The 16,364-nt window shown below is 46.1% G+C and overlaps 1 pseudogene across 1 annotated transcript; it reads right to left on the reverse strand.

The window, feature by feature from the left end:
* Positions 1–295: 295 nt before the first annotated feature.
* Positions 296–15,717, reverse strand: LOC311135340 (beta-1,3-galactosyltransferase 2-like; annotated as a pseudogene). The gene is made up of 7 exons: positions 15,556–15,717; positions 15,089–15,422; positions 14,583–14,932; positions 5,880–6,051; positions 5,699–5,822; positions 471–559; positions 296–408 (listed from the first exon to the last, which is right to left on the reverse strand). The product of its transcript is annotated as a beta-1,3-galactosyltransferase 2-like (transcript).
* Between the last annotated feature and the right edge of the window lie 647 nt (positions 15,718–16,364).

The raw sequence follows: 16,364 nt of genomic DNA on the forward strand, positions 1-16,364 counted from the left end.
GGTGCGCGTAATGATGGTTACCAGGACCGGTGGTTAGTAAACTGCCGACGTCGAACGCTGAAGGGAGGGCAGCGGGTGTAGACGTGACACCCCCTCCCCCCCCATGCGCGGCTCCAGCCACAGGATGACGCCGGCCAGAGGGACGGACCCGAGGACAAGGAGCGGGCTGGTCCGGACGGCGAAGATGGAAATCACGGATGATGTTGGGATCCAGAATGTCCACCGGAACCCAACACCGCTCCTCTGGGCCATACCCCTCCCAGTCCGCCAGGTACTGGTGCCGACCCCCACGACGTCAGGAGTCTAGTAGGGATCTGATAGCATAGACGGGACCTCCCTCGACATCCAGGGGGGGCGGAGGGGTGTCGTGGGGGGACAGCATCAGCCAGGGGACCAGGAACCACCGGCCTGAGAAGGAGACATGAAAAGAAGGTGAGATACGGTAGTCACTGGGAAGCTGTAACATATACACGTCACCTCATTGACCCTCCGGAGAACCTTGAACGGCCCCACAAACTGGGGGCTCAGCTTCTTGTAGGGCAGGCGGAGTGGGAGGTTCCTGGTAGAGAGCCAGACACGATCCCCAGGATGCAACACGGGAGTCTCACTGCGGTGGTGGTCTGCCTGCTCCTTCTGACGGTCTCATGTGAGCATCACTCCACACTTCTGCGTGCCTGAACCCCTCATCCACCACAGGAGCTTCGGTCTGGCCTGGGGTCCACGGAGCCATGGCCGGCTGAAAACCTAGAACACACTGGAAGGGAGTCAGCCCAGTGGAGGAGTGACGTAACGAATTCTGGGCATACTCCGCCCATGGAAGGAATCGGGCCCACTCTCCCTGCCGGTCCTGGCAGTGACTCCTCAGGAACCTCCCCAGCTCCTGGTTCATCCTCTCCACCTGCCCATTAGACTGAGGCCTATACCTGGAAGTGAGGCTGAACGTGACCCAGAGCTTCTCCATAAAGGCTCTCTATACCCGTGATGTGAACTGGGGGCCACGGTTGGAGACTATGTCCTCCGGAAGGCCGTAATGCCGGAAGACCTGCTGGAATAGTGCCTCAGCGACCTGGAGAGCAGTAGGGAGACCAGAGAGATGGATGAAACTACATGATTTGGAAAAACTATCCACAACCACCAAAATGGGTGTGAAACCGTCAGAGGAGGGGAAATCAGTGACAAAGTCAATGGATAGATGAGACCAGGGACGCTGAGGCACGGGAAGGGGAAGGAGTTTCCCTGCTGGAGCGTGCCGGGGGGATTTGGTTTGAGCACATACGGAACAGGAGTTGACGTATCGAATAACGTCCTGCACCAAGGTAGGCCACCAATACTTCTCGTAGATGGATTGAGTAGTATGAGAAATACCTGGATATCCAGCGAAGACAGCTGTGTGCGCCCAGGTCAGCAGCCGATCCCTTATCCCCGTGGGAACGTAGATGCACTCAGGAGGACAAGTAGTGGATGCGGGCTCCCTCTCCAGAGGCTGGCGAATATCCACATCTACGTCCCAGACCACAGGGGCTATGACTAGAGAGGAAGTAGCAAGCATAGAAGTAATTTAGCTCATCTGACACGAACCTACCAGACGAGCTAAATTACTTCTATGCTAGCTTCGAGGCAAGCAACACTGAAGCATGCATGAGAGCATCAGCTGTTCCGGATGACTGTGTGATCACACACTCCGTAGCCGATGTGAGTAAGACCTTTAAACAGGTCAACAATCACAAGGCCGCAGGGCAGATTACCAGGACGTGTACTCCGAGCATGCGCTGACCAACTGGCAAGTGTCTTCACTGACATTTTCAACCTGTACCTGACTGAGTCTGTAATACCAACATGTTTCAAGCAGACCACCATAGTTCCTGTGCCCAAGAACACTAAGGTAACCTGCCTAAAAGACTACCGCCCTGTAGCACTCACGTATGTAGCCATGAAATGCTTTTTATTTTATTTTTATTTCACCTTTATTTAACCAGGTAAGCCAGTTGAGAACAAGCTCTCATTTACAACTGCGACCTGACCAAGATAAAGCAAAGCAGTGCAATAAAAACAACAAACACAGAATTACATATGGAATAAACAAAACGTACAGTCAATAACACAATAGAAAATCTATATACAGTGTGTGCAAATGTAGTAAGTTATGGAGGTAAGTCAATAAATAGGCCATAGTGCAAAATAATTACAATTTTGTATAAACACTGGAGTGATAGATGTGCAGAAGATGATGTGCACATAGAGATACTGGGGTGCAAATGAGCAAAATAAATAACAATGTAAATAACAATATGGGGATGAGGTAGTTGGGTGGGCTAATTACAGATGGGCTGTGTACAGGTGCAGTGATCGGTAAGCTGCTCTGACAACTGATGCTTAAAGATAGTGAGCGAGATAAGTGTCTCCAGCTTCAGAGATTTTTGCAGTTCGTTCCAGTCATTTGCAGCAGAGAACTGGAAGGAATGGCGGCCAAAGGAGGTGTTGGCTTTGGGGATGACCAGTGAGATATACCTGCTGGAACGCATACTACGGGTAGGTGTTACTATGGTGACCAATAAGCTAAGATAAGGTGGGGATTTGCCTAGAAGAGATTTATACAGTGGGGAGAACAAGTATTTGATACACTGCCGATTTTGCAGGTTTTCCTACTTACAAAGCATGTAGAGGTCTGTAATTTTTATCATAGGTACACTTCAACTGTGAGAGACGGAATCTAAAACAAAAATCCAGAAAATCACATTGTATGATTTTTAAGTAATGAATTTGCATTTTATTGCATGACATAAGTATTTGATACATCAGAAAAGCAGAACTTAATATTTGGTACAGAAACCAATGTTTGCAATTACAGAGATCATACGTTTCCTGTAGGTCTTGACCAGGTTTGCACACACTGCAGCAGGGATTTTGGCCCACTCCTCCATACAGACCTTCTCCAGATCCTTCAGGTTTCGGGGCTGTCGCTGGACAATACGGACTTTCAGCTCCCTCCAAAGATTTTCTATTGGGTTCAGGTCTGGAGACTGGCTAGGCCACTCCAGGACCTTGAGATGCTTCTTACGGAGCCACTCCTTAGTTGCCCTGGCTGTGTGTTTCGGGTCGTTGTCATGCTGGAAGACCCAGCCACGACCCATCTTCAATGCTCTTACTGAGGGAAGGAGATTGTTGGCCAAGATCTCGCGATACATGGCCCCATCCATCCTCCCCTCAATACGGTGCTGTCGTCCTGTCCCCTTTGCAGAAAAGCATCCCCAAAGAATGATGTTTCCACCTCCATTCTTCACGGTTGGGATGGTGTTCTTGGGGTTGTACTCATCCTTCTTGGGGTTGTACTCATCCAATGGTTTTCTTTGAGACTGTGGTCCCAGCTCTCTTCAGGTCATTGACCAGGTCCTGCCGTGTAGTTCTGGGCTGATCCCTCACCTTCCTCATGATCATTGATGCCCCACGAGGTGAGATCTTGCATGGAGCCCCAGACCGAGGGTGATTGACCGTCATCTTGAACTTCTTCCATTTTCTAATAATTGCGCCAACAGTTGTTGCCTTCTCACCAAGCTGCTTGCCTATTGTCCTGTAGCCCATCCCAGCCTTGTGCAGGTCTACAATTTTATCCCTGATGTCCTTACACAGCTCTCTGGTCTTGGCCATTGTGGAGAGGTTGGAGTCTGTTTGATTGAGTGTGTGGACAGGTGTCTTTTATACAGGTTACGAGTTCAAACAGGTGCAGGTAATACAGGTAATGAGTGGAGAACAGGATGGCTTCTTAAAGAAAAACTAACAGGTCTGTGAGAGCCGGAATTCTTACTCGTTGGTAGGTGATCAAATACTTATGTCATGCAATAAAATGCATATTAATTACTTACAAATCATACAATGTGATTTTCTGGATTTTTGTTTTAGATTCCGTCTCTCACAGTTGAAGTGTACCTATGATAAAAATTACAGACCTCTACATGCTTTGTAAGTAGGAAAACCTGCAAAATCGGCAGTGTATCAAATACTTGTTCTCCCCACTGTAGATGACCTAGAGCCAGTGGGTTTGGCGACGAATATGTAGTGAGGGCCAACCAACGAGAGCGTACAGGTCACAATGGTGGGTAGTATATGAGGCTTTGGTGACAAAACGGATGGCAGCTTTGAAAGGCTGGTCATGGCTCACATCAACACCATTATCCCAGAAACCCTAGACCCACTCCAATTTGCATACCGCCCCAACAGATCCACAGATGCCGCAATTTCTATTGCACGCCACAATGCCCTTTCCCACCTGGACAAGAGGAATACCTACGTGAGAATGCTATTCATTGACTACAGCTCAGCGTTCAACACCATAGGGCCCACAAAGCTCATCACTAAGCTAATGACCCTGGGACTAAACACCGCCCTCTGCAACTGGATCCTAGACTGCCTGCTCAGTCCCCTCCTATACTCCCTGTTCACCCATGACTGCATGGCCAGGCACGACTCCAACACCATCATTAAGTTTTCCGACGACACAACAGTGGTAGGCCTGATCACCGACAACAATGAGACAGCCTATAGGGAGGAGGTCAGAGACCTGGCCGTGTGGTGCCAGGATAACAACCTCTGCTTCAATGTGATCAAGACAAAGGAGATGATTGTGGACTACAGGAAAAAGAGGACCGAGCGCGCCCCCGTTCTCATCGACGGAGCTGTAGTGGAGCCGGTTGAGAACTTCAAGTTCCTTGGTGTCCACATCACCAACAAACTATCATGGTCCAAACACACTAAGACAGTCATGAAGAGGGCACGACAAAGTCTATTCCCCCTCAGGAGACTGAAAAGATTTGGCATGGGTCCTCAGATCCTCAAAGAGTTCTACAGCTGCACCATCGAGAGCATCCTGACTGGTTGCATCACTGCCTGGTATAGCAACTGCTCAGCCTCCGACCGCAAAGCACTACAGAGGGTAGTGCGTATGCCCTATTACATCACTGGGGCCAAGCTTCCTGCCATCCAGGACCTCTATACCAGGCGGTGTCAGAGGAAGGCCCCAAGAATGGTCAAAGACTCCAGCCACCCTAGTCATAGACTGTTCTCTCTGCTACCGCATGGCAAGCGGTATCGGAGTACCAAGTCTAGGTCCAAAAGGCTTCTTAACAGCTTCTACCCCCAAGCCATAAGACTCCTGAACAGCTAATCAAATGGCTACCCGGACAATTTGCATTGTTCACCCCCCCCCCCCCGTCTTTTACGCTGCTGCTACTCTGCTTATTATCTATGCATAGTCACTTTAAATCTACCTACATGTACATATTACCTCAATTACCTTGACTAACCTGTGCCCCCACACATTGACTCTGTACCGGTACCCCCTGTATATAGCCTCGCTACTGTTATTTTACTGCCGCTTTTTAATTATTTTTTACTTATGTAATTTTTAATTAACACTTATTTTTCTTAAAACTGCATTGTTGGTTAAGGGCTTGTAAGTAAGCATTTCACTGTAAGGTCTACACCTGTTGTTTTCGGCCCATGTGACAAATAACATTTGATTTGATTTGAAGGGATTATGGGTGTACTCTGGACAGAACTCTCTCCTGAATCATAGAGACGGGACAGGGCATCGGCTTTGGTGTTCTTTGAGACTGGGCGATAGGTCAGCGTGAAGTCAAATCTTGTAAAGAAAAGGGCCCACCTTGCTTGGTGCGGATTCAGCCTCCTCGCTGTCCATATGTACTCCAGGTTCCGATGGTCGGTGAGGATGACGAATGGGTCCTTGGCACCCTCCAGCCAGTGTCTCCACTTCTCTAATGCCAACTTCACCACCAGGAGCTCTCGATCGCCGACGTCGTAATTCCTCTCTGCAGGGGACAGTTTATTAGAGTAATACGCACACGGATACAATTTCTATGGATTACCCTGTCGTTGAGACAGAACTGTCCCCACGCCCACCTCTGAAGCGTCCACCTCCACCACAAAGGGTATCGTGGGATCAGGGTGTTTGAGCAATGGGGCGGAGGTGAAACGTCCCTTCAGTAGGCGGAAGGCCTCGTCAGCTGCTGGACTCCTCACCAACCTATGGGAACCACCCTTGAGGAGAGAGGTGAGAGGAGCGGCGAGGAAGTTAAAGTTCCTGATGAACGGCGGTAGAAGTTGGCAAACCCCAAAAACCATTGTAACCCCTTTATGGTGGTTGGGACTGGCCATGACCTGACCGCATCTACCTTCTTGATATCCATCTTCTGAATAGCGTACAAAGCGCCGACTCATTCCATCCGCTGGATGCTGCTACTGTCCGGAAGTTGAGCGCGTACTCGGCAGCAGTCTAGTATTCCTGCCGTTGTTGGAGTAGGAGCTCACCCCACTCTCTGCCCTCCGGTGGATGATCGAAGATACCTCTGAACAGAGCCATGAACCCCTCATACGAATCCAGCTCCTCCTCTCCTCTCCCAGACGGCCGTGGCCCATTCCAACGCCCGCCCAGTCAGCAGAGAAATAACCGTGGCAACCTTGGACCTCTCTGGTGCGCAAAGTAGAGGGACCACTGTAGTAGGAAGACACGGCATTTAGATGGGGTGCCGTCATATTTATCCGGGGGAGACAAACGGGCATCGCTGACCTGGGCGGGTTGCTGAATGGGCTGGTGTGCTGGCTCGCCGGGTCGACTGGTGGTAGAGTATCTAAGTAATGCAGATAGTCTGGGTAGCCATTTGATTAGCTGTTCAGGTGTCTGTTTAAACTGATAGCACACAGCTCGGACACCCATGAACACCCCACAAGACATGCCACCAAGGGTCTCTTCATAATCCCCAAGTCAAGAACAGACTATGGGAGGTGCACAGTACTACATAGAGCCATGGCTACATGTAACTCTATTCCACATCAGGTAACTGATGCAAGCAGTAGAATCAGATTTTAAAAACTGTAAAGAGACACACACACAGGCACAGATACACATGATAAGACATGCGTTGTGCATGCAAATAGCGTGCATATGAGAACAAATCAAAAAGACGAACATTTTGTGCTAACCTCCACTTAATTTAACCCCTTTTTCTCCCCAATTGGTAGTTACAGTCTTGTCCCATCGCTGCAACTCCCGTACGGACTTGGGAGAGGTGAAGGTCGAGAGTCATGCATCCTCTGAAACACGACCCTGCCAAGCCGCACTGCTTCTTGACACACTACTCGCTTAACCAGCCGCACCAATGTGTCGGAGGAAACACTGTACACCTGGCGACTGAAGTCAGCGTGTATTCACCCGGCCCGCCACAAGGAGTTGCAAGAGCGCGATGGGGCAAGGACATCCCAGCCGGCCAAACCCTTCCTAACCCTTTTCCTAATCTTAACCTTATTCTCCTATCGTGTTACGTTAATTCTCCTAACATGCTGCTTTCAAAAAACCTGGGAACACTGAAATCTCCATCTTCCGACATCAGTGCATTCAAAACAACTGGGAACTCTGAACTTGCTCTGACTTAATTTTTTTTATTTGAACGGTCATCCAACTCAGAATTCCAATTTGGGCCGACTTTCCGACCTAAAGATCACTGACCTCATAATTTGACCTCGTATTTAAAAAAAAGGATTACAAAGAAAGGATAGGCGGGAGCTAGACAACCGGCCGTGCCGCTTTGTGGTCAACAACTCCAATTGTTAGGGTGGAGAGACATGTATCTTGTCAGTACATCCATAATCTTTGGTTCACAGCTAGCTGTGTAATCACGTGGGTCAAACGTCAGTCAGGCTAAGACAGAACGGCAGCTTCGGATAAGCTCAAGCGGGGAGGTGTGTGTGTGTCTCTTTGTTAACAGCTGGTGCACGATCTCTAATATTAAGGAAGTCTCAAGGTTCTGCTCGCCTGAGTTAGAATACCCCATGATAAGCTGTAGACCATACTATTTACCAAGAGAGTTTTCATCTAGATTTTTCGTAGCTGTTTATTTACCACCACAAACCGATGCTGGCACTAAGACCGCACTCAACAAGCTGTTTAAGGCCATGAGTAAACAAGAAAATGCTCATCCAGAAGTGGCACTCCTAGTGGCCAGTAATTTTAATGCAGGGAAACTGAAATCCGTCTTACCAAATTTCTACCAGCATGTCACCTGTGCAACTAGAGGCGAAAAAACTAGATCCCCTTTACTCCACCCACAGAAACGCATACAAAGCTCTCCCTCGCGCTCCATTTGGCAATTCTAACCATAACTCTATTCTCCTAATTCCTGATTACAAGCAAAAACTAAAACAGGAAGTACATAAGTGGTCCGATGAAGCGGATGCTAAGCTACAGGGCTGTTTTGCTAGCACTGACTGGAATAAGTTCTGGGATTTGTATTTGTATTTATTATGGATCTCCATTAGCTGCTGCCAAGGCAGCAGGAACTCTTCCTGGGGTCCAGCAAAATTTAAGCAGTTATACAATTTTAAAAACATTACAATACATTCACAACACATTTCACAACACATTACAGTGAGGGAAAAAAGTATTTGATCCCCTGCTGATTTTGTACGTTTGCCCACTGACAAAGAAATGATCAGTCTATAATTTTAATGGTATGTTTATTTGAACAGTGAGAGACAGAATAACAAAAAAATCCAGAAAAACGCATGTCAGGTGTCTTTTCTACAGGTAACGACCTGAGATTAGGAGCACACTCTTAAAGGGAGTGCTCCTAATCTCATTTTGTCACCTGTAGAAAAGACACCTGTCCACAGAAGCAATCAATCAATCAGATTCCAAACTCTCCACCATGGCCAAGACCAAAGAGCTCTCCAAGGATGTCAGGGACAAGATTGTAGACCTACACAAGGCTGGAATGGGCTACAAGACCATCGCCAAGCAGCTTGGTGAGAAGGTGACAACAGTTGGTGCGATTATTCGCAAATGGAAGAATCACAAAAGAACTGAAAATAAAAGAATCTCCCTCGGCCTGGGGCTCCATGCAAGATCTCACCTCGTGGAGTTGCAATGATCATGAGAACGGTGAGGAATCAGCCCAGAACTACACGGGAGGATCTTGTCAATGATCTCAAGGCAGCTGGGACCATAGTCACCAAGAAAACAATTGGTAACACACTACGCCGTGAAGGACTGAAATCCTGCAGCGCCCGCAAGGTCCCCCTGCTCAAGAAAGCACATATACAGGCCCGTTTGAAGTTTGCCAATGAACATCTGAATGATTCAGAGGAGAACTGGGTGAAAGTGTTGTGGTCAGATGAGACCAAAATGGAGCTCAACTCAACTCGCCGTGTTTGGATGAGGAGGAATGCTGCCTATGACCCCAAGAACACCATCCCCACCATCAAACATGGAGGTGGAAACATTATGCTTTTGGGGTGTTTTTCTGCTAAGGGGACAGGACAACTTCACTGCATCAAAGGGACGATGGACGGGGCCATGTACCATCAAATCTTGGGTGAGAACCTCCTTCCCTCAGCCAGGGCATTGAAAATGGGTTGTGGATGGGTATTCCAGCATGACAATGACCCAAAACACACGGCCAAGGCAACAAAGGAGTGGCTCAAGAAGAAGCACATTAAGGTCGTGGAGTGGCCTAGCCAGTCTCCAGACCTTAATCCCATAGAAAATCTGTGGAGGGAGCTGAAGGTTCGAGTTGCCAAACGTCAGCCTCGAAACCTTAATGACTTGGAGAAGATCTGCAAAGAGGAGTGGGACAAAATCCCTCCTGAGATGTGTGCAAACCTGGTGACCAACTACAAGAAACGTCTGACCTCTGTGATTGCCAACAAGGGTTTTACCACCAAGTACTAAGTCATGTTTTGCAGAGGGGTCAAATACTTATTTCCCTCATTAAAATGCAAATAAATTTATAACATTTTTGATATGCGTTTTTCTGGATTTTTTTGTTGTTATTCTGTCTCTCACTGTTCAAATAAACCTACCATTCAAATTATAGACTGATCATTTCTTTGTCAGTGGGCAAACGTGCTAAATCAGCAGGGGATCAAATACTTTTTTCCAAGGGCCAGTTGAGTTGATGCCAAAGAGCTCCATTTTGGTCTCATCTGACCACAACACTTTCACCCAGTTCTCCTCTGAATCATTCAGATGTTCATTGGCAAACTTCAAACGGGCCTGTATATGTGCTGTCTTGAGCAGGGGGACCTTGCGGGCGCTGCAGGATTTCAGTCCTTCACGGCGTAGTGTGTTACCAATTGTTTTCTTGGTGACTATGGTCCCAGCTGCGTTGAGATCATTGACAAGATCCTCCCGTGTAGTTCTGGGCTGATTCCTCACCGTTCTCATGATCATTGCAACTCCACGAGGTGAGATCTTGCATGGAGCCCCAGGCCGAGGGAGATTGACAGTTCTTTTGTGTTTCTTCCATTTGTGAATAATCGCACCAACTGTTGTCACCTTCTCACCAAGCTGCTTGGCGATGGTCTTGTAGCCCATTCCAGCCTTGTGTAGGTCTACAATCTTGGCCCTGACATCCTTGGAGAGCTCTTTGGTCTTGGCCATGGTGGAGAATTTGGAATCTGATTGATTGATTGCTTCTGTGGAGAGGTGTCTTTTATATAGGTAACAAACTGAGATTAGGAGCACTCCCTTTAAAAGTGTGCTCCTAATCTCAGCTCGTTACCTGTATAAAAGACACCTGGGAGGCAGAAATCTTTCTGATTGAGAGGGGGTCAAATACTTATTTCCCTCATTAAAATGCAAATCAATTTATAATATTTTTGACATGCGTTTTTCTGGATTTTTTGGTTGTTATTCTGTCTCTCACTGTTCAAAATAAACCTACCATTAAAATTATAGACTGATCATTTCTTTGTCAGTGGGTAAACGTACAAAATCAGCAGGGGATCAAATACTTTTTTCCCCTCACTGTAAGTGTGCTGAAAGTATGTTGTCAATTTGTTTACTGTAAAATAGCATTGTATCTGGTCAAACACAATTTTTTCCAAAACTTTACTAAGGGTTGGTAACAGGCTGATTGGTTGGCTATTTGAGCCAGTAAAGGGGGCTTTACTATTCTTAGGTAGCGGAATGACTTTTGCTTCCCTGCATGCCTGAGGGCACACACTTTCTAGTAGGCTTAAATTGAAAATATGGCAAATAGGAGTGGCAATATCGTCCACTATTATCTTCAGTAATTTTCCTTCCAAGTTGTCAGACCCCGGTGGCTTGTCATTGTTGATAGACAACAATATTGTTTTCACCTCTTCCACAATCATTTACAGAATTCAAAATTACAACGCTTGTCTTTCATAATTTTCATAATACTTGGATGTGTAGTGTCACCGTTTGTTGTTGGCATGTCATGCCTAAGTTTGCTAATCTTGCCAATGAAAAAATCATTAAAGAAGTTGGCAATATCAGTGGGTTTTGTGGTGAATGAGCCATCTAATTCAATGGAGCTTAGTTTGCCTTTTTGCCCAAAATTTCATTTAAGCTTTTTACTATCATTCTTTATATAATTTATATTTGTTTCATAGCAGTTTCTTCTTCTTTTTATTCAGTTTAGTCACATGATATCTCAATTTGCAGTACGCTTGCCAATCGGTTGAGCTGCCAGACTTATTTGCCATACCTTTTGCCTCATCCCTCTCAACCATATACTTTTTCAATTCCTCATCAATCCAAGGGGATTTACCAGTTTTTAACAGTCATTTTCTTAATGGGTGGATGCTTATTAGTAACTGGAATAAGCAATTTCATAAATGTGTCAAGTGCAGCGCCTGGCTGCTCCTCATTACACACCACAGACCAGAAAATATAGTTTACATCATCAACATAAGAATCACTACAAAACTTATTGTATGACCTCTTATACACTATATTAGACCTTTGGAACTTTGGTTTTCCTAGATATGTCTACTATATTGTGATCACTACATCCGATGGATTTGGATAACGCTTTAAAGCACATTTCTGCAGCATTAGTAAAGATGTGATCAATACATGTTGATGATTTCATTCATGTGCTGTTTGTAACTACCCTGGTAGGTTGACTGATAACCTGAACCAGGTTGCAGGCACTGGTGAAAGTTTGAAGCTTTTTCTTGAGTGGGCAGCTTGATGAAAGCTAGTCAATATTGAAATCACCCAGTAAATATACCTCTCTGTTGATATCACATACACTACCGTTCAAAAGTTTGGGGTCACTTAGAAATGTCCTTGTTTTCGAAAGAAAAGCAATTTTTTTGTCCATTAAAATAACATCAAATTGATCAGAAATACAGTGTAGACATTGTTAATGTTGTAAATGGCTATTGTAGCTGGAAACGGCTGATTTTGAATGGAATATCTACATAGGTGTACAGAGGCCCATTATCAGCAACCATCAGCCCTGTGTTCCAATGGCACGTTTTGTTTGCTAATCCAAGTTTATCATTTTAAAAGGCTAATTGATCATTAGAAAACCCTTTTGCAATTATGTTAGCTCAGCTGAAAACTGTTGTGCTGATTAAAGAAGCAATAAAACTGGCCTTCTTGAGACTAGTTGAGTATCTGGAGCATCAGCAATTGTGGGTTCGATTACAGGCTCAAAATGTCCAGAAACAAATAACTTTCTTCTGAAACTCGTCAGTCTATTCTTGTTCTGAGAAATGAAGGCTATTCCATGCAAGAAATTGCCAAGAAACTGAAGATCTCGTACAACGCTGTGTACTACTCCCTTCACAGAACAGCGCAAACTGGCTCTAACCAGAATATAACGAGGAGTGGGAGGCCCCGGTGCACAACTGAGAAAGAGGACAAATACATTAGAGTGTCTAGTTTGAGAAACAGACGCCTCACAGGTCCTCAACTGGCAGCTTCATTAAATAGTACCCGCAAAACACCAGTCTCAACATCAACAGTGAAGAGGCAACTCCGGGATGCTGACCTTCTAGGCAGAGTTGCAAAGAAAAAGCCATATCTCAGACTGGCCAATAAAAATAAAAGATTAAGCAGTCTGAGATATGGCTTTTTCTTTGCAACTCTGCCTAGAAGGTCAGCATCCCGGAGTCGCCTCTTCACTGTTGACGTTGAGACTGGTGTTTTTCAGCAGCAGGGACTGGGAGACTAGTCAGGCTTGAGGCAAAGATGAATGGAGCAAAGTAGAGAAAGATCCTTGATGAAAACCTGCTCCAGAGCGCTCAGGACCTCAGACTGAGGTGAAGGTTCAACTTCCAACAGGACAACGACCCTAAGCACACAGCCAAGACAACGCAGGAGTGGCTTCGGGACAAGTCTCTGAATGTCCTTGAGTGGCCCAGCCAGAGCCCGGACGTGAACCTGATCGAACATCTCTGGAGAGACCTGAAAAAAGCTGTGCAGCGATGCTCCCATCCAACCTGACAGAGCTTGGGAGGATCTGCAGAGAAGAATGGGAGAAACTCCCCAAACACAGGTGTGCCAAGCTTGTAGCGTCATACCCAAGAAGACTCTATGCTGTAATCGCTGCCGAAGGTGCTTCAACAAAGTACTGAGTATAGGGTCTGAATACTTATGTAAATGTCATATTTCCGTTTTTTATGTTTAATAAATTAGCACAAATTATTGTGTGTAGATTGATGAGGGGAAAAAAATGTTTTAATCAATTCTAGAATAAGGCTGTAACGTAACAAAATGTGGAAAAAGTCAAGGGTTCTGAATACTTTCTGAATGCACTGTACATTTTCAAATAGACCCCCATAGTCCCTGTGCCCAAGAATGCCAAGTTAACCTGTTTAAATGACTATATGCCCGTAGCACTCACATCTTTAGCCATGCTTTGAAAGGCTGGTCATGGCTCAAATCAACACCATTATCCCAGACACCCTGGACCCACTCCAATTCACATACCTCAACACAGGGGCCCCTCGGGTGCATGCTTAGTCCCCTCCTGTACTCCCTGTTCACCCACGACTGCGTGGCCGCTCATGTCTCCAACACCATCATTAAGTTTGCTGACAACACAATGATGGTAGGTCGAAGGAATTGTCCGTAGAACTCTGAGACAGGATTGTGTCGAGGCACAGATCTGGGGAAGGGTACCAAAAACAACGATGATGAGACAGCCTATAGGGAGGACGTCAGAGAACTGGCAGTGTGGTGCCAGGACAACAACCTCTCCCATCAACATCAGCAAGACAAAGAAGCTGATAGTGGACTACAGGAAACGGAGGGCCGAACTCGGCCCCATTAATGTCGACGGGATGTACTGCAGCTGGTCGAGAGCTTCAAGTTCCTCGGTGTCCATATCACTAAGAGTCTATCATGGTCCAAACACACCAACACAGTCGTGAAGAGAGCATGACAACGCTTCTTCCCCCTCAGGAGGCTGAAAAGATTTGGCATGGGCCCTCAGATCCTCTAAAAGTTATACTGCTGCACCATTGAGAGCATCTTGACTGGCTGCATCCCTGCTTGGTATGGAAACTGCTTGTTTCCTAGTCACTTTATTCCTAGTTATATGTACATATCTACCTCAATTACCTCGTACCCCTGCACGTCGACTCGGTACTGGTACACTGGTATATAGCCAAGTTATCGTTACTCATTGTGTATTTATTATTGCTTTTATTATTACGTATTACTTTCCTATTATTTCTCTATTTTCTTTCTCTCTGCATTGTTGGGAAGGGCCCATAAGTAAACATTTCACTGTTAGTCTACACCTGTTGTTTACGAAGCGTGTGACAAATAAAATGTTGTTTGATTTGAGGTAAGCATCCTCAAAAAATATGGCATGGACTTGTTTGGATGCTTCCACTATTTCCTTAGGAAGATTTATGGAAAAGACATAACCATTTCCCAAAAGGTAGGGAGGGAATTTGGCACTGGAGTAAACCTTATGTCCCACTTTGAGGTGCGGTCTCTCACCACATGTGTTTTTGCTGAACTACAGTGATGTAGTTCTTCTTTGGTGTGGTTGGGTCTATCAGCATGTTGACCAGGTTGTGCACGTTAGGGGACCAGGTTGTGCACGTTGAGGCGCTGGGATAGCGAGAGGCCAGCCACTCCAGTATCGGCAGGTAGCTTAGTGGTTAAGAGCGTTGTGCCAGTAACCGAAAGGTCGCTGGTTCTAATCCCAGAGCCGACTAGGTGAAAAATATGTCGATGTGCCCTTGAGCAAGGCACTTAACCCTAATTGCTCCTATAAGTTGCTCTGGATAAGAGCGTCTGCTAAATGACTAAAATGTAAATGTCAGGTTGAAGTAGCTGTCCTGGAAGTCACTCTGCAACAGGTCATGGTACTCCTGGCTCTCCAGCAGCACCTCCTCCTGCAGCCTCTCTGCCCCCACTCCACTGGGCAGGCCCAGCAGGAAGAACAGACGCACAGCCTGGCCCAGAACCAGGCTCTCCTTACCCCAAGACCTTCGGATGTCCTCCCAGGTTACCAGGAGCTACTGGGACCATCAGAAGCAGGAAGTGGCTGCGGTCCTGGCACTCATAAGGCTCATCCAAGACAAACTGGTATTTCTGCAGGTAGGCTACATGGTGAGAAAAAAAACTCCCCCCTGGCCTCCTAGCAGCCAGAGTGGGGTCCGGCTTGTGTGAAGAGGTTGGTTACGTAGAAGATCACCAGAATCCCCACAGCCAGGAAACCAGCACTACAAAGCACCTCCGATGGGGAAAACTCATGCGTTGACATGTTCCACTGTCTTGTGTTTTTTTACTAAAAGTAACTCCTGGCCTCCTAGCAGCCAGAGTGGGGTCCGGCTTGTATGAAGAGTGAAGAGGTTGGTTACGTAGAAGATCACCAGAATCCCCACAGCCAGGAAAATCAGCACTACAAAGCACCTCCGATGGGGAAAACTCATGCATTGACATGTTCCACTGTCTTATGTTTTTTTACTAAAAGTAATGGAAATATCATTAATTAACATTAATAACAGGTCAAGGTTAATTAATTATTTTACTCATTTTTTATGTTTAAACATCAAATGATTGTTTATAATATCAATAGAATACAATGTTCAATATACCACTATGTCCACTATAAAGAAAATAAACAAAATATTTCACCTGTTACACTGACTTTTAAGTGTTGAAGTTCCATGTGTAACAGCTTTCTTTGACCCAGTCAGCCACACACTACCTGCCCTTCTAACCTGTTGTGATTTGTAGTGGTCAGACAGTATATTGCAGCAGTCTCTGACAAAATCCTAATCCAGACAGCATTACTTGTGATGTTATATATAGAGTTGCACAGCATCAGGCATGAAGTGGCCCAGGGAATAGTTAAGAGCCTTTATACAATGCGTGGGTCTAATCCTGAATGCTGATTAGTTAAAACCGCATGCCAGCCGGTGTCTATTCCACAAATTACCACCGGCTAAATCTATGACGTTAAAATGCGTATTTACTCTGTTCCATCTGACTGTGCAATCCACGGTCTCATCAGCCCAGCCAGGCACTTTATAAACTTGATCTCCACTATAAAAAGCATCTAGGCATTATCTCACAT

The sequence above is a fragment of the Coregonus lavaretus genome (genome assembly GCF_964263955.1).
Source record: "Coregonus lavaretus genome assembly, chromosome: 9".
Taxonomy (NCBI): Eukaryota; Metazoa; Chordata; class Actinopteri; order Salmoniformes; family Salmonidae; genus Coregonus; species Coregonus lavaretus.